Source organism: Camellia sinensis, chromosome 7 (assembly GCF_055761805.1).
Source record: "Camellia sinensis isolate YWXY chromosome 7, ASM5576180v1, whole genome shotgun sequence".
Lineage (NCBI taxonomy): Eukaryota > Viridiplantae > Streptophyta > Magnoliopsida > Ericales > Theaceae > Camellia > Camellia sinensis.
Window position 1 is genome coordinate 151682400 of NC_138967.1, and position 25163 is coordinate 151707562.

A 25163-nucleotide genomic window follows, 5' to 3' on the forward strand; every position below is an offset into this window, starting at 1 on the left:
ACCTATATTCCTTGTTTTTTTTTTTGGTTGTGGGAGCTTGAAATACGTTATGTGGGCGTGTTTGGCATGATAAGTGTTATCTTTGGTAAATGGTCAACTGAGTTGTTTAGACATTGACCTTGCTCATTAGACTGTGGATAGAATGCTTTACTAGTAGTATATTAATTTTCTCCTTGTAAGATTCAATGCCCTAGTTGGGCGCATCTTGAATGAACACAGATTTGTCACCAAAATGTCTTTAGAGATGTTATTGCGCAAGAGGTAGTGATCTTGAATCACTTCATGTGAGGTGCACATGGTGGATTCCGTTGTATATACTTATCGCAAGAGGTGCTGATAAGACTTATGTTTGGAATCTAGAATTGCACAAGCTGTGATCGTGTTTTTTTTTTTTTTTTAAATCGATCACTTATTTGTTGTGAGATGATGAGATGTTGACACTACTATGGTTTGTGTCATAATGATTAGCAGATGATGATGTCAGCAGGCAAGATTGGCTCACTCACACGAGCAATCGCCCTTGGCGCTTGGGAGCAAGCAAGGATGAGACTAGTGGTTTATTTTTATTTGGAGCCAAGAGAGACAAATTATCCACTATGTATGTCGCCTTGGTTATAACCAAGATGAGGTCGTGTTAAGGACCAAACATGGATGCTAGTACCCACTTTCCATGTTGTGCCTGTTATGATTAGCCAGATGCGACATCTCATTTGGCACCTGGAAGGCGAGCAAATAGAGAATTCGGGTTAGGCACTAAAAACCGACTAGACTAAGATCTGTACGGTGTATCGAGTATGACGTCACTCTTTTGGAAGAGTTACTCCACCGTAACATGTATTCATACTATATGTGCTTGGCGACCGAGGAATGAGGTGAGAGAATGGATCCTTGTTTCCTCACCGTGGGAGTATTACGTATCATTATTGATATGACTTTCATTTATGTACCCTTTTGTGACCTTTGACTATGTTATAAGGTAAGGGGTTGATGTTCTGCTACTTTAGTATGTTGCCTGAGGTCATGTATGATTCGACTTTAAGGGACTTCACTGGGAAAGCAGTCAATCCTAAACTAAATGGCATGAGGGCAAAGGGAAGATCATCTAGTATTACACCACTATTGTATATTCACTGCTGGAAACTCACACCGCTCTGTATGAGAGGCAGATTCAGTGTGAATATATTGCAAGAATTGAGAGGGTCAAACGTGCTTTTTTGAGGAATTAGAGATGTTTTTTGGACCAGTGTAATTAGATCAGTCTGGGGTATATGAGTGTAGACGTCCCCGAACGCCCCGGGAGGGTGAGTCCCGTTCTGTTCATTTGGGGTTACTATAGTTCGGACTCTCGAATTGTCACGGTTCTTAATCTTGAACCAAAGAGTCCAAATCCGGCAAATCGTTTTGAGAAACAGATTTTTGAAAAGAAGTGCCAAACATGGACTGCTTTGCCAGATACAGAGTCGCCACCTAAATATTTTAAAATGGGGGAATTTAGGAAACCCTGACTCAGTGCCGCAGGCCACATGTCCGTCATCACCGGAGTTGTCTCGGCTCGGGAGCTAGGGTACGATTGGGGAAGGTCAGCTATGAGCACCCCCTCTCGCCCGATCCGAAGATCGGCCTCTACTAACCGTGATATCCGTTTTTGAAAACGTTATGTGTTCTTATTCCAGTTATTAGCCTAGAATTACTATGTTATGCGCACAGCAAACAAGTATAGACTAGATTGCCTAATTTGGAAATAAGCATTGCATATCCGTTTGTTTTGGAAAAAAATGTTTTGGAATTTGCTACTCGCAAGTAGGCTAAAATACGGATTTCAACGAGTTTTCCCAACTCAAACAATCCAACCTTCACCCACAGGCATTCAAACAGTTTATAACACATAAGCATCTAGCCACATGGTAAACATACTGTCATGATAGCACTCACACGCATGCAAGATGCTAAAGCGAAAATACTTACATCGTACTCCGCGCCAAAACGATAAACTAGTTAACAAACATGCGTGTCCTAGTTCATGTTAAAATGATTAATGCAACACAAGCAAAATGTGATTAGGATAGGCTCGGCTAATCTACGATGACACGTGAGATGCAGTCAATCAATTGATGCACGTATTCAATTTGGAATTGAAGTACAAATACAGTTAGCGTGATGTACCGAGCCTGATGCATGCAATACAAATGCATGAATGCACGCATGCATAGCATAAGGTATGCTAATTTAAATATGTCCTATTACTAACCATTAAAGCAGGTAAGTAAAAGGGAAGAAAGAAGTGGGGATTGGAAGACATGCACACACACGCACCCACACTTATTACAGATTCGCCCTCGCTTGGAGGGACCGAAAGAATATTACAAATAATTAACCTACAAGCTAATTAAATATTACAGACTACCTAATTAGTTAAGCAAATTAACTAATCTAGGGAAAACAGATAGACCGCCTCGGGAGGAGAGCTCGATGCAATGCATGCTCGGTCCTGCTCGGAAGTGCACCGCCATGCATAGGCTGCCTCTGTTTTCCTTTCTTTACTCCTCTGGAGGCTGACAAAACCTCAGGATTACTTCTATGGATACTGGGAGACATCACCGGCTGAGTAGGATTACCATCGGCAGTGTTATGTGGCCACCGGCCATTGGTGAAGCTATCGGCAGAGAGAGGATTGCCGGTCGGCATTTGGCACTGCCGGTCAGCAGAGTGTTCCTGCAGAATCTGCAATTGACAGCAACAGAAGGCAAGGCAGAGCATGGCAGTACAATTCAAGGCATATATGCACCAATCATGTCCCTTATCATGGTAATGACTCAAAGGAACATGTTCCTCGGTTCTCGGACCATCAATCGCGCATTTCCATGCGTGATGGCTCAAGGGACCAAGTGTGCACATTTGATGTCAAATGAAATGCAAACCAAACAAACAAACCAAGGCCCAATTCCTATCACCAAGTCAAGGAACAAGGCATGCATGCAAGATGCAATGCAACCTAGGCATGCAAGCTAAGGATGCAATATGGCATGGCAAGACACTTATGCAAGCATACAAGCAAACATGAGGCAATGCAAACTGATGAAAATGTGGACTTATACATGATTTAGGCAACTCTAAAAAGGGCCAAAACAGTGGCCAAAAGCTTAAGAAAATGGAACCAAACACACATACACGCATGCACATTTTAAGGCCTAAATGCTTAAGCATCAAAGGGCTACTTCTAAGCACATTTAAAAGGGAATAATCATGGACATATGACATGCATTATAAGCCTTGAAAACATGTAGGAAATGATGCCAAATTAACCTACCAATGCAAGCTATGCAAGCAACGAGACCCAAGGACCTAAAACATGATCATATGACTCATGAAGCAAATGACCAAATTGAATCAAAACAGTCCCAAATCATGCAAAAATAGGCCTCAAGAACCACTTAGATGGCATCCAAATAACCTAATCCTAGAGGCATACACAATGGCATAAATATGAAGCATGAAACATCAACTCTTGAAACATCAAAAGGGTCATGAAATACGAGCATATAAGCATGCTAAGTGGACTGAAATGACATGGTGGATAGTCCCAACCCACTAAATCAATGCAAGAATGGCATGCTAAACACTCAAATAGTTAAGGCCAACAAGCCGGAATGCAAAGGGGCTATACTAAGCATGCCAAAGCTGACCCAGACAACTATGGACAGACCTTAAACATGGCAAAATACGCACAAAAGCTTCACAAGACTAAGCCTAAAACATGCTAGAATAAGGGTTTACAACCTAAGGCATGTTAAGGCCTAAACATGGCATTACAAGGTAGGTATGCTAAGCATGCATGGTGTACCAAAACCAACACACAACAAGGTTATATCATGGCATAATAAGCATGGAAAACAGCCAAGACATGATCAATACATAGTCTAACATGATGCTCCCTCAAGAGGCCAAAAAGGGTCCCTTTCAAGGACAACAAGGAGAGGGGGTGGCCCTCCCCTTTTGGAGACTTCAAGGCACCATCTCCGCCACTGAAATCCCTCAAGATTTCAGTGGTGAAGAGGCCCAAACACCAAAGTCTCGAAACTCACTCAAAATAGCACAAAATGGGGTCTTTCAAGGCCTAAGAGGGGTCAAACACCTCCAAACCACAAAACACTCTTAATAAACAATCAAGAGAGCTAAAAAACAGAACGTTTTTGTATTATACACCAAGCTCAAAAAAAATTTAAGATAGGTAAAAATTCAATGCAAAAATGGGGAATAAATGGACTAGTTTCTTACCCTTGAAGACCCCTTCAACAATGGTGCTCCAACAACCCTCCTTGGCTTGAATCTAGCTCCAAAACACCAAAACTAACCTCTTAGAACCTTAGTAGCTAAGAGAAGGTGAAACACTAGGTGTTTGTGTGCAATAGTAAGAACAAATGCACCTAGAACACTCAAGAGAGAAAAAGAGAGATAGAATGTGTATCTAACCCTAACCCTAAAACCAGAGCTCTCTCCTGTGTTTTTTGTCTCTAAAATGTCCAAAGTCTCCAACCCTTGCAACAAGAGAGAAGACCTCTCTTTATAGAGCTTATTGTCTTGTAAAGCTTACAAGACAAGCTTCTAAAGAGGGAGATCCCTCCATACACGTGTATGGAGGGGAGCCAAATGCAAGACAGCTGTGATAAAATATCTGCAAAAGCAAATGCACAGTAGTCGGCCGGCCAAAGATGCCATTTTGGCAAAAGGGAGTGCCGACCGGCAATAAATAGTGCCGACCGGCAATATACATTGCCGGTGGAAGCAAAAACCAGCCGGTGGCCTCTGGCTATGGCCGGTGGTGTGTGGGGATGCCTCACAAGGCATTCCCTGCCCTTTCAAGGCAAAACACAAGTGTTTGGTGCAAAACCAGACACTAAACAGTCGAGTTCGGAGATCCTGAGGCAAGGCGCGTAGCCGAGACCTCCGGGAACTCCAAACGAACACAAACAAGGGTAATCACCAAGTGTTCCAATGGTGACGTCCAAGTCTTGAGGACGGTCAAAAATGGGGTGTCTACAGTTGCCCCTCTTTGACAGAACTCGAAAGTCATAACAATGACGGGAGTGAATGTCAAAGCCCAGAGACGACCCATTTTTGACAAGGCCGAAGACTCAGACAAACATGCAAGACAAACAAGGTATGCGCCCGAAGACAGGGGCAAAATGCAAGACAATGCACGAAGTCGAGCATAACTTATGATCATGCAAAGAAAGCTGTAATGAAGCACACATGCGACAATTTTAAGCTAGCATACACCGAACTACACTGCAATGCAGAAATGATGTAAGAGAATTATGCAATTCTCAATACGTCTCGCTCGGAGGATACAATACCTGTGCGGCTCGTCTGGTTGCACCAGCCTCAAATGAACCGTACATACAATATCGTGCCTGCAATGAAAACAAACTTAACTGGTACAATATTGTTAGCAACATGCATAACAATGCAAAATGGACGCAAAATGATATGCAATATATACAAAACAATGTATAAACAATGCAGATGAAGATGCAATGTAATTGAAACAATGCAAACTATATGCAAAGCAATTGAATCATGATCCAATCACGAGTGGTTCGGAACCACACCTATGTCAAATAGATTGATGGAGGTAACAAGTCTGTCTACCATAGAACGGTCTACTGAACTATGAGCAACGTAGACAGACACAAGAACAAGTATTGGGGGGGAATTGACACAAGTGGGGAAACGACCCGCTGGGGAAAGGACAATGATCCTAATGCTGGATGCAAAAAAAAATACACTACAATGTAATGTGTAATGAAAATGCTGGGGAAATGGCAACGGATATGGCACGCGGGCGAAACCAAATCTTGCCTAGGCAAGGCATGTACACATACAGCCATGTTTAACATAGAACGGTCTACTGAACTATGCTTCGACACGAGAAGTATGGGCACATACCAGACCAAGCTTAACATGGAAAGGCGCAAGCCACAGATGGAAGGTGATGCAATGAATGCATGCAATCTGAAATGCAATGGAAATGGCACGCGGGCCAAACCAAATCTTGCCTAGGAAAGGCCTGTACACATACAAGCCACGGCTAACATAGAACGGTCCACTGAACTATGCTTTGACACGAGAAGTATGGGCACATACCAGACCAAGCTTAACATGGAAAGGCGCAAGCCATAGATAGAAGTGATGCAATGAATGCATGCAATCTATAATACAATATGCATTGTGTTCCAATGATGCATGACAATGCAACTACTTACGATGATGCATGACAATGCGTGTTTTTTTGTTTTTGTTTTTGAAATGCAAATGATGTATAAAATGCATGTTGCATGAAATGGGCGACAACACGCGACTTAAGATACATGTATGATGCAACTTATCAAAATTCGTTCGGGCACGACAAACACCGAAGGACTTGCACCTTCAGAGGATTTAGGGTCTCCTAGACCGTGCGTGTTTAAGGTCTCGCCAGACCATACCAATACCTGTGCGGTTCGTCTGGTCGCTCCAGCCTCAAATGAACCGTACATACAATATCGTGCCTGAAAAGAAAACAAACTTAACAGGTACAATGTTATTAGCAACATGCATGACAATGCAAATGAAAGCATGACAACGCAGGTCGCAAGGAATGTAAGACAATGCAAATGAAGCACGCATGCTAATGCAAATGACGACACACATGCCAACGAAAATGTGACACGCATGCCAATGGAAATGAGACACACATATCGATGAAGAAGATGGGGCACACCTGCCAATGCAAATGAGGCACACGTGCCAATGAAAATGAGGCATGATGCAAGTGTGACACGCATGCCTCATAAGATGCAAATGATACAAATGAGACACGCATGCCTCATAAGATGCAAAATGATGCAAATGAGACATGTATGCCTCATAAGATGCAAAATGATACAAATGAGACACGCGTGCCTCATAAGATGCAAAATGATACAAATGAGACACGTGTGCCTCATAAGATGCAAATGATACAAATGAGACACGCATGCCTCATAAGATACAAAATGATACAAATGAGACATGCGTGCCTCATAAGATGCAAAATAATACAAATGAGACACGCATGCCTCATAAGATGCAAAATGATACAAATGAGACACGCATGCCTCATAAGATGCAAAATGATACAAATGAGACACGCGTGCCTCATAAGATGCAAATGATACAAATGAGACACGCATGCCTCATAAGATGCAAAATGATACAAATAAGACACGCATGCCTCATAAGGTGCAAAATGATGTCAGGTGTAACACGCATGCCACACGGAGTGTAAAATGATGCGAACGGACTTAAATGCGTAACAACGCACGTGTTTCGGAATGTATGACAATGCATGGTAAGGGAATGCACGACAATGCGAACAATGCACGAGGCGACGTATGTATTGAAATACATGACAATGCTTGTAATAAAAAATGCAATGACAATGCATGAGAGATGTGCATGACAATGCAAGGGGTGCGTGTTACAACGCATGTAGTATGTGCATAACAAGGCAACTGTGAGGCGCATGATAGCGCGATGTAATGCACCGAAACAGTGCGATGAACGCGTGCAACACACACGGGGTAACTTTTGGATCTTGTAAAAGGCAAAAAGGATACGAAAGGATACAACATTGTATGAGTTGGAGTGCTACGCACAGAAGACGCGGTCCAAGGTCAAAACGGAGGCCGGTTGAGCGTCGGAGATACACTTTCTTGCACTTTCTTGAGCTATGAAGACCAAAAACTACTCATATGGCCTAAAAAAGGTTGTGGGAACACCACCGGCCGGGAGGGAAAGCCACCGGCTGCAAAATAATTTCATCCGCACAATATTCTGCCGGCCGGCACAAAATGTTGCCGACCGGCAAAAAGTTCCTGAATCGGGGCAGATTCGACATTTCACCATGGGTGTTTTAAAATAGGGTTTCTAAACCCTATTTCTCACTTCCTCCTTCGCCGAAATTCCACACCCTCTCTTTCTAGAGTGTTTTCCTACCCTCTTTTCTCCGTTTCTTCGCGTTCTACGCCCGTTTCGTCGTCGGATTCGCGATTTTCTTCGCGTTTCGGACATTTTCAATCGAACAAATCTTTGTTTTGGTGCCTCTTTTGCCGTTCCCACCTTTTTGGGGTTTGTTCCGCTCACTTTCCTCTTGATTTCCGTACCCTTTTCACATCCTGGCCTTTTCGGCCATTTTCGACCTTCTTGGGGGTTGACTTTTCGGTTGACTATCCATATTCTAGCCCGGTTTTCCTCCCTCCGGCTATTTTCTCACCATTCTTGACATGGCTGACGATATTCCACAGGGCGGGACTCCCCCGGATCACGAGATGGATCCCGGGGTCGAGCTCCTACCTTTGAGCGAGTGCCCGTTCGACCCGGTGACCTTCCGGCCGGCGATTCATATTCTGCCCCCTGATGGACTTCGCCAGTTTCGGAGCTTCGAAAGGCACATGCCACCTGAGCTATTACTGCGTGAGCCTACCTCCCACCCGTCCTTCAGCGCTTCCGAGGTAACTCTCTTTTTATCTGCTTTACTTTCTGCAATGTAGGACACAAAACTGTCGTAGCTAGTTGTGCTCTTTAACTGCTTTAGCTCAGATACCCTGTATACTGTAGTTGATTGTAAACATTCGTACAACTGATACCTGCTTGAGACTGACACATGCACACACACTGCACTAGCCCTGAATCACCCGAACACACGGTGCATACTGTATTTTATTGTATACCCACCGGTAGCCAATATTTATTTGAGTCTGAAAATATGCACACATGCTATACTGTACTGAACCACCCGAACACGCTGACGCATCACACGCTGTAGTTCACTGTAAGCACACCGGCACCCGGTATTTGCTTGAATCTGTCAAACTTGCACACATGCTGTATATCTATATGCTTCTTAGAACTGCATTTTGAATGTTGCCTTGCAATCATTATTTTCTGTTTACAGGGGGATTCCCATACCATCCGTGGGTATGGGAATACTGGCGCTCGGGAGTGGTATGCCGAGCTTCCTGATGCGGTCCGTCGCATAGTGGACCAGGCGGGGTTCGGTGCTTTCTGCAGAGGACTCTCCAGGCTCACTACATGCAGACCTCTCCTCGCCGCTCTGGTGGAGAGGTGGTGGGACACCACCGATTCATTCCATTTCTCCGCGGCAGGGGACATGACGATGACCCCTTACGATTTCTCGATGCTCACAGGCATCAGGGTAGGGGGTGATCTGATCCCTTTTGATACTGACATGGATGAGTGGACTGCCGCCCAAATCTATCTGCTTGGTGAGGTGTCACCTCTCGCTCGTCCAGGCTTTGTCCGATATTCCTGGTTCGAGGTGCAGTTCAGGGTTCAGCCTGCGCTGGTAGAGGAGGTGCAGATGACTCAGGAGGACGTGGAGAGGTATGCGCGCGGCTTTCTCATGTTCTTGCTGGGGACGACCATCTTCGCCGACCGGGCGAACACCGTGCCTCTCTGCCTGCTCAGCGCACTGGTGGACGTCAGAGACATCTTGCATTACGACTGGGGTGGCGCCGCTCTGGCCACTCTCTACGGATATATGAGCTCAACTTCCCGCGGTAGCGGACAGTTGCTCAGGGGCTATTGGCATGTTTGGGAGGTACATTTCCTTTTCTGCCTTTCATTCCTATCCCATATTTTCTGTACTCTGTACATTACACACACTGTAGTCTGCTTTATACTTGCTGTATACTGTACACACGGCACACACATACTCTGCTTTGCACTGACTGTATACTGTACACACGGCACACTCTGCACAATACACTGTACAACACATGGCTCTACTATTTCTGCTTTTACTCTATATTCTGCTTTATCTAACGAATGTACTGGTATTTACCTTGCAGTTGTGGGTTTATGCCTACTTTCCTAGGCTCGTTCCCGTACCGGCGACGGAGACTCCTCTGGTCGTCCCTTTTTCGCATCGCTTTGACGGGAGATGTACCCGGAGGCCGCGAGAGACATTCAACTTCTTTCGCCGTTACTTCGATACCATCACCCCTGCCGAGGTATGTTTTACTTGCAGTTCATTTAAGCTTCGCCTTTCCACTGCATATTTCAATAACAGTAGATAACAGACTGTATGTCACTTTCAGATCACTTGGCAGCCTTGGGCTCCGTTGCCGGCGACGATGCGGGACCGATTTGCCGGCGCTGAGGAGACCTCGCGTTTCCGGATGTTACTGGAGGGCCCGGTCTGTCGGGCTTGGTACTTGGGTGAGCGTTTCCTATGCCAGACCCTAGGGTTACCGGAGCAGATAGTCCCGGTTCACCCTCCTGAGGATATGAGGGAGACCGAGAGGCTCACTACCGAGCAGATGGCCGATTATACTATCGGCTGGGAGGCGACCCGCTTCAGAGGCATCGGCGATTATAGAGAGTACGTGCAGACGTACATTATGTGGTCTCTGAGCGGTGGCCGTCGAGCTGAGGGAGCCAGGCCCGTGGCGCCAGCAGTTAGGGCAGGAGCGGAAGCTGGAGCAGGAGCTTCGAGGAGGGCTCGAGTCCGTGGCAGGGGCGGAGTCCAGGGAGGACGGGGGACCGGTTGGCCTGTTCTGCCCACTTTATTGACTTTCCGAGGACAGGGTGGGGCGACCTATCAGATCCCCTTCGCCCCTCCGCCGGCTGATCACGAGTTTGTCGGTGTCCCCGACTTGCCTCCGGTATGTATTACTGCATTTTTGTACAGTCATTTCATTTCAATTTATTTGATATTCCACAGAATATTGATGCATCTGATACTTTTGCAGGCCTCTTCTGAGTACACCCGGCAGTCATTGGAGATGAATGCCTCCATGATGGGGATGCTACAGCGGACCTTTGATCTCCTGGCCCTCTACAGCATTTTGGTATGTTCTTCTGATCACGACCTCAAATCACTCACAAACTGATTCACGCAATCTGATGCACGGCACGACACCTGATACACTGCTCTCACAGCATTTGATACACTGCATACACTGCATTCTGCACTGTACTCTGCACTGATAAACTGCTCACGGCATTCATACATTGTACTCATACACCGCATTCTGCACTGATATATGCTCACGGCATTCACACACTGTACTCATACACTGCATTCTGCACTGATAAACTGCTCACGGCATTCACACACTATACTCATACACTGCATTCTGCACTGATAAACTGTCCACAGCATACACACACTGTACTCATAAACTGGATTCTGCACTGATAAACTTTCCACAGCATACACACACTGTACTCATACACTGCATTCTGCATTGATAAACTGTCCACAGCATACACACACTGTACTCATACACTGCATTCTGCACTGATAAACTGTCCGCAGCATACTGATGCATTTGCCTTTTATGTACCTTTTCAGTCTCCCTTCCAGATTCCCGTGGTAGGAGGTGCTCCAGCTGGACCTTCCGTCCCTGCCCGAGGGAGAGATGAGGAGGGCAGAGCATTCCCCCGCACCAAGGCGGGGCGCACTCATGTCGGGAGTAGTTCGTGAGCTCTAGTCCCTGATGATGATGATGACGAGGATGACGAGTCGGAGGCGGAGGCAAAATCGGAGGCGGAGTCATCGGAGGAGGAGGCCGGAGACGGCACTAGCTCAGGCTCTGACGATGATGCTGATGATGCTCCTGGACCTTCGTTGAGGAAGAGGACTAGGACAGACCGCTAGCCCTCGGAGTCGCTTGATATGGATAGAGATTTTTGTTATTTTTCTCTTTCTTGTACTTTTCCTTTTTTGTTGGTAGTTAGGATACTTTATACTGCTGCAGGCAGATTTTTGTTTTCCAAAACTTGTGTACTTAAAAGATTATGAAATGAAACGAACTTTTTATCTTAAAAAGTGTTACATTTACATATCTCATGTATTGCATCATGTTACATCATGTTACACCTCAATGTAAATGGAATTGACTGGTTGCCTGAAAATTGAACACTTGCACGGTACTAATCAGATAACCAAACAGCCAACAGCAAAATAACCCAAGCAACCCACTGCCTGATTCTGGACACACAGCCCTTACCCTGCCGGGGATTAATCTGCATACAGCCCGTAACACAGCATTTGGTTCATTTTGCACATAGCAAATCCCGAACAAACAGCCCAATCTGACAAGACGGACTACGGAGGTGAAATCAGCTGGAGTTGAAACACAATCGAATATAGAGAATGGCACAACATTTTGAGCATAAACGATTAACTTTCGGAAAAAGGGTTTTCTTAACCGGGGTACCGAGCCTACAACTAAACACAGTGGGGAGGACTCAAAAAAAGAGGGTACACGACCTAAACACAACGAGACACGCTCGGGAGAAACCTAAAACAAAGATTGAGGTAAACAACAAAAGACACGACATACAGACGCGTTAACGAAGACGGGGGACCTCAGATCACGAGGAGCCAGTTTCTCTGGGTATTGTTTCCCACCCTTTTCTCATTTGTGATTCTCACATCACTCGGCCTTCAGGCTCGGTTTTTCTCTCAAAACCCTTTGGCTCACTTTTTTTTCTCAACTTACACCTTTCTATTCTTTGTTCTCTCATTTTTCGTCCCTTCCCAAGGTGATTAATGAATGAATAGGAAGTTGCGGGTTCGCGCCCGATGCCATTAGCTCACAGCTATTTCTTCTGGTGGGTAGAGCGCCCTTCTGGCAAGTACATTGACGATGGGGGAAGGACAGAACACCTGACTCAACTGTGCCCCTAGTTCATCACTTTGACAATTTTTTTTGTTTTGGTTTTCTACTAAAACAGTTTTGATCAAAATGAGAGTCGGATTAACGTACTTGTTCGATTTTTGATTTGAAAGCCATGCAAGTCAGGCTGTAAGCACTGAAAATTTTCCTTTTTGGGTCCAAGAAAATGGTCCAGTTTTGGAAAATGGAATAGTTTTCGAGAAAATAGTCAACCTCAGTAAAAATTTTCAAAAACTATTTTTGCAAACGGCTGATGCTCAACGAGCATGGAACTTACTCTTTGAGATGCACAACCTCGGGTCGGAGGCAATGGAAAATTGCCCCTGGCTTAAAGGGGGTGGATGGCAACGGAAAGTTGTCCCTTGTTTGGATGGCGGCTCACAACGACTCGTGGCAACGGAAAGTTGCCCCTTGTTTGGATGGTGCCGCAGCAGTCCGCAGACAGTCTTCATTGGTGGTGGTCGAACGCTTGGACACAGAGATGACGAAGACGGTCACAATGAATATATGGACACAATCACCTTGGAAGGCGTCGGCGACTGGACTTTGGGATGAAATCGAAACCATTGCATGGACCGAGACGCTATGAAAGCCTTGGGGGCTGGACTTCAGGAAGAAGTTGCCTACGTATCCCAAACATGGGAATCAAGCCTTACGTAGTTCTGGTTAAGGTACACTCGGGTATTTTAACCTTCACTTTTTAGGCTCTAACTTTTGCCAAGGTGCCCGATGCGGGTTTTCGACCTTGCGAGCTTCTTTTCATTTTCTCCTTTTTTGTTCATCTCTTTTTCTTTTCTTCTCCACATTTTTTCTTTTCTTTTCTTTTCTTTTCTTTTTTGCTTCTTTTTTTTTTGTATTTTTCTCTTGCTCTAACTTTTGTCTGGGTCGCCCTTCCGGGTTTTCGGCCCAGCGAGCCTCTCAAAGGGTAAAAGTGTAACAAGTCCATGCCAAATGATTTTTGAAATTGAAGCCTCTCTGTATCTAGGAGAACGGCTGTTGCAATGATTTGCAGAAGAATCCATCATGGTTGCTTCACGGGCTTCTTCTCGTGGGATCTAATCTTTTGATTTGACTTCGGTGCCTCTTGCTCGAGGGCTGCTTCAAAACTGGCCATACGGGCCCCCCTCCGACAGTTGACCGTTGAATGTTCCGGATGGGTTCGTGGTTCAAAACAAACAGGTCGAATCTTGAGGCTGAGAGCGATCCTAGGCTGCACAATCTCAGGAACGATTCCACATAGGTCTTCACAGGACCGTGTAAAACATTTGTTTTTGAAAGTTTTTAAGAAAGCGACGAATTGCTCGTGCCGAAGATAGTGTGGAACCAATCTGGATCAAGCCAGGGTCCTTCCCAGTACTCATGCTGACAAGCATGGTTTCATTCATTAAAAAAGCTTAGCATGCTTCTCTTTCTCTCAAAATGATCAAAATTTTGCAAAAGCTGAGGAATTCCTTCCTCTTTGTTTTTATCACCGCAGTGTTCAAAAAGGTTTTTGAAAAACTTAGGTTAATGCAATGAGTTCAGCGCGCAGGAGAGTGGGCGAGATGTACTGTCAGTCCATTCAAATCCTCTGGTACTTATAGTGAAAGCAAGCATGAAAATGAGATAGCAACAACTATTTCATTCAGATTTGTTGGTGTAACTGGCCCCTCGGCAAGAACAAACTCAAAAACAAAAACGGGTAATTACAAGACAAAACGGTGTTCGGGACAACAACCCCAGAATCACCTGGTATTCTATACAAAGGGGACTGACTCGATACAACAAGACAGACCCTTAAGCAAAAAGACTGACTCAAGACAAAGAGACAGACTCAAAACAAAAGACTGACTCGATACCCAAGCCAGAATTTACAAAACTCGGTTTCAACGGTGCTCAAAAATGCATGCCAGACGCCACATCCAAAAGTATAAGTAAAAGGGAAGAAAGAAGTGGGGATTGGAAGACATGCACACACACGCACCCACACTTATTACAGATTCGCCCTCGCTCGGAGGGACCGAAAGAATATTACAAATAATTAACCTACAAGCTAATTAAATATTACAGACTACCTAATTAGTTAAGCAAATTAACTAATCTAGGGAAAACAGATAGACCGCCTCGGGAGGAGAGCTCGATGCAATGCATGCTCGGTCCTGCTCGGAAGTGCACCGCTATGCATAGGCTGCCTCTGTTTTCCTTTCTTTACTCCTCTGGAGGCTGCAAAAACCTCAAGATTGCTTCTATGGATACTGGGAGACATCACCGGCTGAGTAGGATTACCACCGGCAGTGTTATGTGGCCACCGGCCATTGGTGAAGCTATCGGCAGAGAGAGGATTGCCGGTTGGCATTTGGCATTGCTGGTCGGCAGAGTGTTCCTGCAGAATCTGCAATTGACAGCAACAGAAGGCAAGGCAGAGCATGGCAGTACAATTCAAGGCATATATGCACCAATCATGTCCCTTATCATGGTAATGACTCAAAGGAACATGCTCCTCGGTTCTCGGACCATCAATCGCGCATTTCCATGCGTGATGGCTCAAGGGACCAAGTGTGCACATTTGATGTCAAATGAAATGCAAACCAAACAAACAAACCAAGGCCCAATTCCTATCACCAAGTCAAGGAACAAGGCATGCATGCAAGATGCAATGCAACCTAGGCATGCAAGCTAAGGATGCAACATGGCATGGCAAGACACTTATGCAAGCATACAAGCAAACATGAGGCAATGCAAACTGATGAAAAGGTGGACTTATACATGATTTAGGCAACTCTAAAAAGGGCCAAAACAGTGGCCAAAAGCTTAAGAAAATGGAACCAAACACACATACACGCATGCACATTTTAAGGCCTAAATGCTTAAGCATCAAAGGGCTACTTCTAAGCACATTTAAAAGGGAATAATCATGGACATATGACATGCATTATAAGCCTTGAAAACATGTAGGAAATGATGCCAAATTAACCTACCAATGCAAGCTATGCATGCAACGAGACCCAAGGACCTAAAACATGATCATATGACTCATGAAGCAAATGACCAAATTGAATCAAAACAGTCCCAAATCATGCAAAAACAGGCCTCAAGAACCACTTAGATGGCATCCAAATAACCTAATCCTAGAGGCATACACAATGGCATAAATATGAAGCATGAAACATCAACTCTTGAAACATCAAAAGGGTCATGAAATACGAGCATATAAGCATGCTAAGTGGACTGAAATGACATGGTGGATAGTCCCAACCCACTAAATCAATGCAAGAATGGCATGCTAAACACTCAAATAGTTAAGGCCAACAAGCCGGAATGCAAAGGGGCTATACTAAGCATGCCAAAGCCGACCCAGAAAACTATGGACAGACCTTAAACATGGCAAAATACGCACAAAAGCTTCACAAGACTAAGCCTAAAACATGCTAGAATAAGGGTTTACAACCTAAGGCATGTTAAGGCCTAAACATGGCATTACAAGGTAGGTATGCTAAGCATGCATGGTGTACCAAAACCAACACACAACAAGGTTATATCATGGCATAATAAGCATGGAAAACAGCCAAGACATGATCAATACATAGTCTAACATGATGCTCCCTCAAGAGGCCAAAAAGGGTCCCTTTCAAGGACAACAAGGAGAGGGGGTGGCCCTCCCCTTTTGGAGACTTCAAGGCACCATCTCCGCCACTGAAATCCCTCAAGATTTTAGTGGTGAAGAGGCCCAAACACCAAAGTCTCGAAACTCACTCAAAATAGCACAAAATGGGGCCTTTCAAGGCCTAAGAGGGGTCAAACACCTCCAAACCACAAAACACTCTTAATAAACAATCAAGAGGGCTAAAAAACAGAACTTTTTTGTATTATACACCAAGCTCAAAAACAATTTTAAGATAGGTAAAAATACAATGCAAAAATGGGGAATAAATGGACTAGTTTCTTACCCTTGAAGACCCCTTCAACAATGGTGCTCCAACAACCCTCCTTGGCTTGAATCCAGCTCCAAAACACCAAAACTAACCTCTTAGAACCTTAGTAGCTAAGAGAAGGTGAAACACTAGGTGTTTGTGTGCAATAGTAAGAATAAATGCACCTAGAACACTCAAGAGAGAAAAAGAGAGATAGAATGTGTATCTAACCCTAACCCTAAAACCAGAGCTCTCTCCTGTGTTTTTTGTCTCTAAAATGTCCAAAGTCTCCAACCCTTGCAACAAGAGAGAAGACCTCTCTTTATAGAGCTTATTGTCTTGTAAAGCTTACAAGACAAGCTTCTAAAGAGGGAGATCCCTCCATACACGTGTATGGAGGGGAGCCAAATGCAAGACAGCTGTGATAAAATATCTGTAAAAGCAGATGCACAGTAGTCGGCCGGCCAAAGATGCCATTTTGGCAAAAGGGAGTGCCGACCGGCAATAAATAATGCCGACCGGCAATATACATTGCCGGTGGAAGCAAAAACCAGCCGGTGGCCTCTGGCCATGGCCGGTGGTGTGTGGGGATGCCTCACAAGGCATTCCCTGCCCTTTCAAGGCAAAACACAAGTGTTTGGTGCAAAACCAGACACTAAACAGTCGAGTTCGGAGATCCTGAGGCAAGGCGCGTAGCCGAGACCTTCGGGAACTCCAAACGAACCCAAACAAGGGTAATCACCAAGTGTTCCAATGGTGACGTCCAAGTCTTGAGGACAGTCAAAAATGGGGTGTCTACAATGAAACATTATTTTTATTTTTTGGTTGATGTCTCTATGCTGGCTCATTTTTGAGTTTCTAGTGTAGAGCTCCCACATGCAGGTGTTCTCAGCGGTCTCACGGTGCATTGGCTAGTATGAGATTGTTCATTTTTTGGGGAGATTGAGATAGAGATGTGGCAGTGTCATGCCAACTCATGTGCGAGTGGGAGATGTTAGAAATTGGACGCCCATGTGGCATGACCCATGACCCTTTTGAATCTTATCCATATAAGTTCGAATTTGAATTCAAAACCTATTTGGATAACCCACTCATGATATCTATATCTATCATATCAACTAATATGGATTGCTGATATACTTAGCCTATATATCTGATATGATATATGGGATATGGGATGAATCAAATAACGTATGTTTTTTCCCATACTGACTCTCTCCCATTAAAATAACGATCGAGCTTTTTGCACTATGACTTGTGTGGGTGATACTCATATTGTGGTATCACTCCACTGCTGGGTGTTCGTTGTTCGCATTTTAAAAGCACGTGATTTACCTACAAGATTTTTCGCTTCAGGTTCGATCACCTAAGGTATGATCTGATAATTTTTACCCGCTGCGTTATACTTGTTTTACACATCTTCTTCACTTTCTTCATCTTCTCATTCTTCTCCTCCATATTTCTTTTTTCTGGCCTTGCAAAGGATGGTCCATCTCGTTCTCGCTGTACAAAGGTATTATATTATGTTGAGGTGTATGTCTCCCACAATAGTTGTGTACCTTTTGTGTGGTCTATTGAACTTAAATATTATATACAAAAAAATAGGCGAGGATTTGGTGTATTTGCAAAGGTTATTTTTCTTGCATAGTCAATGAAATGGGAGTAGGTGGAGATGTTTATTGGTGTAAACTAATCATGATAGGGAAATTAAAGTTAAAAATTGGTTGGTTCTATTTTAAAAAATGATTAATCAAATCAGTTTGGATTTACTTATTCATTATGAGAAAGCTGTTTGATTAGACCATTATCAAAATTGCACAACCCACACAAATATTTCACTAAACTAAGAGTTTTGTTTTTCTGTTTTATCAGTTTTCCTCCATATGTCCTGAAATTCAGTTGTTTCCAAGCAGTACATCTTGGCAAGGCTTTGTTTTGGTTTAGCTTTGTGCAATACATGTCATCAATTGGAATGTTGGTTATTTTGCTATAATTTCTAAGGAGTATCTCATCTCCCTTCTTGATGACTTATAGACCTGTAGCCACCAGCTATTATCTTGGTGCTATCTCCTGCCAAGCCAGTGGGGGAGAAGTTGAAGGTTCAAATCCCAGTTTTGGCTAGGGGGATACATTTTGAATTCTTACTTTTCAAGTGGACACACACACACACACGCATTACACTTGATGTGAAATTGCATAATTGAATGTGAAATGATTATTTATTTCATTGCTCATGCTTGTAAGTAGGAAAATAAGTTATGATAACAGAATATCAAAGTTTCCTTTTTTTATTTATATTTATTTATTTATTTATTTATTTATTTTTAGGTGAGGGATAACCCTGTAACATTGTTGGCTTTAAGCTGGTATTGGGCCTCTGGTGGAGTAGGATCCAAGGTTTTGCTTCACTCTGTCTTTTTCTCAGCCTCATTTCTACCTATGTTACGTTTCAATTTCACTCATAAATATTTATGCTCTGGTTTCTTTGTTTTTCCACAAGATATGATTGTTCTTCCTTACAAGGATAGCCTATTATTATTTAGTAGGTATTTACAACAGTTGATCATGGAGTCACTTGGGAAGGAGTTTGACTTAGATGGTAATCAGGTATGTCCAATCTCTGCCAACTCGTCTTGTTTGAACACAGAACAAATTTGATGTCCAAAAATATCATTATCTATTTAATTGGCGTTAGTATTGTTTACCATTGAAGCATTTTGAATTTGTGACACCTCTGGCAACTACAAAAAAGGTGTGATGTGAGACTAAGGCTACTTATTTCAGATGGCCATATATTTTTGTTACACTATAGAATGTTAACTTGGCAATGGTTCAGGAGGAAACAGCTGAATGGAGTAGGAATTTTCTGAGGAAATATTCATTTTATCTTTCTTTGGAGGCAATTTTTAAATATTTTGGTTTTTAGGAAGGACTCTTATAACATGTTAGCATTGTTGCATCTAGTTAGGCAGATAGCATGTAAATTGTAATAACAAATTTTCCAGCATCTTTGTGTTTCATCTCTTTTTCATTTAAAAAGCAATTTTCTTCAATTTCACCCTCACTAGAAAACAAAATTTGATGATTTAGTATCTATTAGAAATCTTGTTTCTTATTCTCATATTCTATTACCCACCCATCAACAAGGAATTGGAAATATTGGATTTTGATTTCCTAATTGTTAAAATGGCATTTGATCCTGCATTTCCAATGTGTGGACATTTTGATGCAGATGGATGGTGCACTTTTATCCATTAACTGAGTTCTATTACCTACATATAATGATTTCAGACATGACTATCCCTGCCCACAATAGACAAGATACATCTCCTGTTAGATATGCCTTTATTTTATGTCAATGCTCAACAACCCTTTTGGTAATCATGCTAGAATAAAATTTAGGTTGTTATTCTTTGGAATTTGAAGTTATCAACTAGCTATTAAAGCTTCAATAGCTAATTGAGCATGATATTTAAAATACCATGTCTAGCCTAGGCAAGGACATGTTGGTTGCCCAAGGCCCTGCTTTTACTGTGTGTCGATGTTCATTTTGATCACTTATGCTAGCCTTACTTTCTTTTTTTATCTTTTTATTTTTTCTTTACCTCAATAGATGAATCAAGAACTTATTGATTATGGAAATAAAGAGAGAGCTTTTGTTCTCATGTAGTACCTTATATCATATATCTATATATGTAAACCATATTTGAACCTTCCATTTCTTTTCTACAGCTACGTCCAACAATTGAGGTCTAGTCATTTTCCATTTTTGGCATGTTTGTATTGTTTAGCTCTGATTGATTTATATGTTTGATCAAATATTCCTTGGTCTAAACATCGACTTCATCACACTTAGACAAACCACAAATTCAATCTAACCAAAACACTTCTATATACATATAGAGATATCGTTTACATTGGTCGTGTAATTCTCGGTTTAGATTATCACGTATAATGGTTTGTAGGTTTAGGATTTTTGTAGAGTGTTGATGGATTTGGTTTGTTTTTAGCTTTTTTGCTCTTCTTTAGTGGTCTAACCATTTTTTATTTTGGCATATTTGTATTGTTTCTCTTTTGATTGATGAAGAATTTATTTTTTAGTTTTCAATTTATTAATGCCAATGATGCAGAATGTACCTGCTGACTTTTTTGTTTGTTTCTTTGTTTTCAACTGTGGAGGAGCGCTCATAGAACTTCTAAGTAGCCTAGATCTTGTTGTGAAGTAATCTTGATTAGAGGCTGCATTCAATGCGTTGGTTGCTGCATCCAATGCGGTGGTTGATAACCGTATACGCATTAAATGCATTCACACTGATAGTTGTATTCGTAATAAATATGTTCAAACTGCTAGTTTATCTATATATATAGTTGTTTTTCAGATATAGATGAAAGTGTGGGAGAAAGAAGAGCAAGAGTGCTCTATTTGTTTTTCAGAATTTATTTTGAGTGAATTGAATTTCAGTTTGGTTCAGTTTTTAAACCTCTCATTGTGAATCACCAACAGTGGTTTGCACCCTACTCCCACCAACAGTGGCGTCAGAGCCGAAGGTAGCTTCAATTTGTAGACATTTTGCAAAATTTTCAAGAACAGAGTGTGTTTTCAAAAATTGCCTAGAAATCAAAGTGGTCGAAATTCATTTTTGATCACATCAGCTTGAAACTCCCGATGAGACGAGCACAACTGTGAAAACCGAGTCGAAAACGCAGATCAGATGGCCCCGCATGCGCCCCACGCGCCTCCTCGCTGTTCTTATGCGCCACCATGCACCCACGCGCCACACACGCTACCAGAGAAAGAAGACGCGTCATCCAACGCGCAAGCACGCCCGCGCACCAGAGCCTGACATCATCCACTGACGTCATCTGAGCTGCTGACCAACTTTGACCAAGCCGAGATACGCCGCCGTTGACCAGAGCCACTGACCGAGCCAAGCCTCCGTTGACCTGAGCCATTGACGGAGCCGAGCCTGAGTCGCGCCGCTAACCAAGACATGTTGACTGAGCCATTGACTGAGTCGCTGACATCAGCACACGGAGGATTAATCTAGTGTGACGCGGCTAAGGTGCTGCCACAGATCTGAACTGTTCAACTTGTTTTGGCTTGATCTGGGCCATTCGGAGTCTGTTTCTGGTGATCGAATAGTGCTTTCCAACTATTTGGAGTATTCCAGACACATCTATACTGTCAGAATTTACAAATTCCATCCTGAAAATTTGTAGATTTTTAAAGACAACCAATGGCCAACACAAACAACTTCTTTCAGCCCTAGTTTCCAAAACTCAGCAAGGAGAACTATGAAAATTGGAATATTTAAATGCAAGTCCTACTAGCCTCACAAGATTTGTGGGAGTTAGTAGATTGAAGATATGACGAGCCAGCTACTCTCGCAAATGAAGGAAATTTAAATGATGCTCCGAAGACGGCGTTAAAAGATTCAAGGAAGAGAGATAAAAAGGCCTTGTATCTATTCTATCAAAGCATTGATGAGTCAAGTTTTGAGAAGATTTCAGCAGCAACAATCTCTAAAGAGGCATGGAGTATTCTTCACAACTCACACCATGGAATTGAGAAGACGATCAGAGTTTGACTTTAGGTGTTACGTGGCAAATTTGAGATACTGCACATGAATGAGAATGAGTCAATTTTTGAGTACTTTAACAAAACATTGATCATTTTTAATCAGATGAGAAAATATGGAGAGAATATGAAATCTCTTCAAGTGATAGAGAAGATTCTCCCATCACTCAATCCCAAGTTCGAGCATGTGGTTGTAGCAATAGAAGAGTCCAAGGATCTCAGTGCCATGACCACCGATGAGCACACTTGAGATTCATGAACAAAGGATCAACAAGAAGACTCCCTCAAGTTCTCTAGAGCAAGCTCTTCAATCAAAGTTATCTTTCAGAGATGACAGAAACAAGCAAGGAGGACATCACAAAGAAGCCGAGGAAGAGGCCGTGGTTACAATTACCGAAATTCTAGTTTTAGAGGAAGAGGTAGAAGAAGTCCAGTCAAAAGAGGAAGAAGTCAACCACACTTTGCTCCAAGAGGAAGAGCAAGAGGTAAAGGAGGAGGTTACAATAACCGACCAAGATTTGACAAAAGCAATGTTCAGTGCTACCAGTACCACAAGTTCGGGCATTACAACAATGAATGCCGAAGTAGAGCAACAACAGAAGCTGGAGAGCAAGCAAATTTTGCCGAAGAGGAAACAAACAAAGTTGGACCTACAGTCCTGTTTGTCCACAATGGAGACACTGAAAACCAAAACAATGTTTAGTATCTAGATTCGGGAGCTAGTAATCACATGTGTGGTAAAAAAGAGTTGTTCGTTGAGCTTGACGAGACTATAAAAGCACAAGTCTCATTTGGTGATTCTTCAAAGACTCCAACGAAAGGAAGAGGTAATATTCTGATGAAGCTCAAGAATGGAGATCTTGATTACATCTCCAATGTTTATTATGTTCCTGCCATGAAGAACAACATTTTGAGTATGAGACAACTCCTAGAGAAAGGATACGACATCAACATGAAAGATTGTCATCTTACCATCAAAGACAATCATGGTAATTTGATCACTCGGGTAAGAATGTCCAAGAATCGGATGTTTGCATTGAACATCCAACATGATGCTGCGAAGTGTTTAAGTGCCATCATCAAAGACAAAGACTGGCTATGGCATTTGAGGTTTGGACATCTCAACTTTGGAAGCTTGAAGCTGTTGTCAAGCAAGAATATGGTGAAAGGGCTCCCTCATATTGCTCATACTAATGAGGTCTGTGAAAGCTGCATTCTTGGCAAGCATCACAGAACTAGCTTTGCCAATGAAGTGAAGTGGAGAGCAAAAAAGCCGCTGGAGCTAGTGCACACTGATGTGTGTGGTCTATTGAAGCCAATGTCAAATGGACAGAATAGATATTTTCTCACTTTCATTGATGATTATAGCCGAAAGACATGGGTGTATTTTCTTAAAAGCAAGTCGGAGGTGTTCAGTATCTTCAAAGAATTCAAAGCTTTTGTAGAGAAGCAAAGCGGCTACTACATCAAGACATTGCAATCAGATCAAGGTGGAGAATATACATTAGATGCTTTCGAGAATTATTGCAAAGAGCATGGAATCAAGCATCAAACAACACCATCATATACGCCATAGCTGGATGGTGTTGCTGAAAGGAAGAATCGCACAATCTTAGATACGGCAAGAAGCATATTGAAAGGAAAGGGACTACCCAAGCAATTTTGGGCTGAAGCCGTATCATGTGTTGTGTATTTACTAAATAGATGCCCAACTAGGAGCCTTCATTCTATGACTCTAGAAGAAGCTTGGAATTCACATAAGCCAAGTGTCAACCATCTCAGAATATTTGGGTGTGTTGCGTACACCAAGATTCCAGAAGCAAGAAGAACCAAGCTCGATAATAAGGAAGAAAAATGTATCCTTGTCGGATATGGAGATAGAAAAATGAGATACAAGTTGTATAATCCCATTACCAGAAAGGTGATCATGAGTAGAGATGTGATATTTGAAGAAGAAGAAGCTTGGAACTGGAATCAAGATGAAGTTGTCAAAGATGCAGAACTCATTCTTGAAGATGAAACATCAAAAGCTCCAGTTGAAATTACAAGAGAAGTTCAAGACGAGCCACAAACTCCTCCACATAGAATACCTGCACCTAGATCACCAGTTTCTCACAGAAGTGCTGCATCATCATCATCATTATCAGCATCATTAGATGATAGTTTTTTCAAACAACCAAGACCAATGAGAAATTTGAAGGAGATATAAGAAGCTCCAGAAGAAGCAGATCTGAATTTGTTCTGTCTACTTGCAGATAGTGATCCACTTACCTTCTCAGAAGCCATCCAAGAAGATAAATGGAAGAAAGCAATGGATGAAGAAATTCATGCCATTGAGAAAAATGACACATGGAAGCTTACCAATCTACTGGAAGGGCACAAACGCATTGGAGTGAAATGGGTATACAAGACAAAGAGGAATGCACAAGGCAAAGTGCAATGTTACAAGGCAAGGTTAGTAGCAAAAGGTTACAAGCAGAGAGCTGGAATTGACTATGGAGAGGTGTTTGCTCTAGTTGCTCGATTGGAGACTATCAGGCTAATGATTTCTTTGGCTACCCAGCACAAGTGGCAGATTTATCAGCTTCATGTGAAATCTGGATTTCTTAATGGTTTCCTTGAAGAAGAAATCAATATTGAACAACCTTTGGGGTATGTTCAGAATGGGCATGAAGACAAAGTGTACAAATTGAAGAAAACACTTTATGGATTGAAGCAAGCTTTGCGTGCATGGAATACTAGAATTGATCAGTATTTTCATGACAATGGTTTTGAAAAATGTCCATATGAGCGCGCACTATATTTGAAGAAGGCAGCTGATGGAAGGATGTTGCTTGCTTGTCTTTATGTTGATGATCTAATCTTCACCGGAAACAATCCAGCCATGTTCAAAGACTTTAAAAGAAGCATGGTCTAAGAATTTGAAATGACATATATTAGATTGATGGCTCATTTTCTCGGCATTGA

General features: G+C 42.7%; 1 pseudogene; it reads left to right on the forward strand.

Moving 5' to 3' along the window:
• Positions 1-25163, forward strand: part of LOC114280144 (protein trichome birefringence-like 41) — a 58465-nt pseudogene that overhangs the window by 28456 nt on the left and 4846 nt on the right.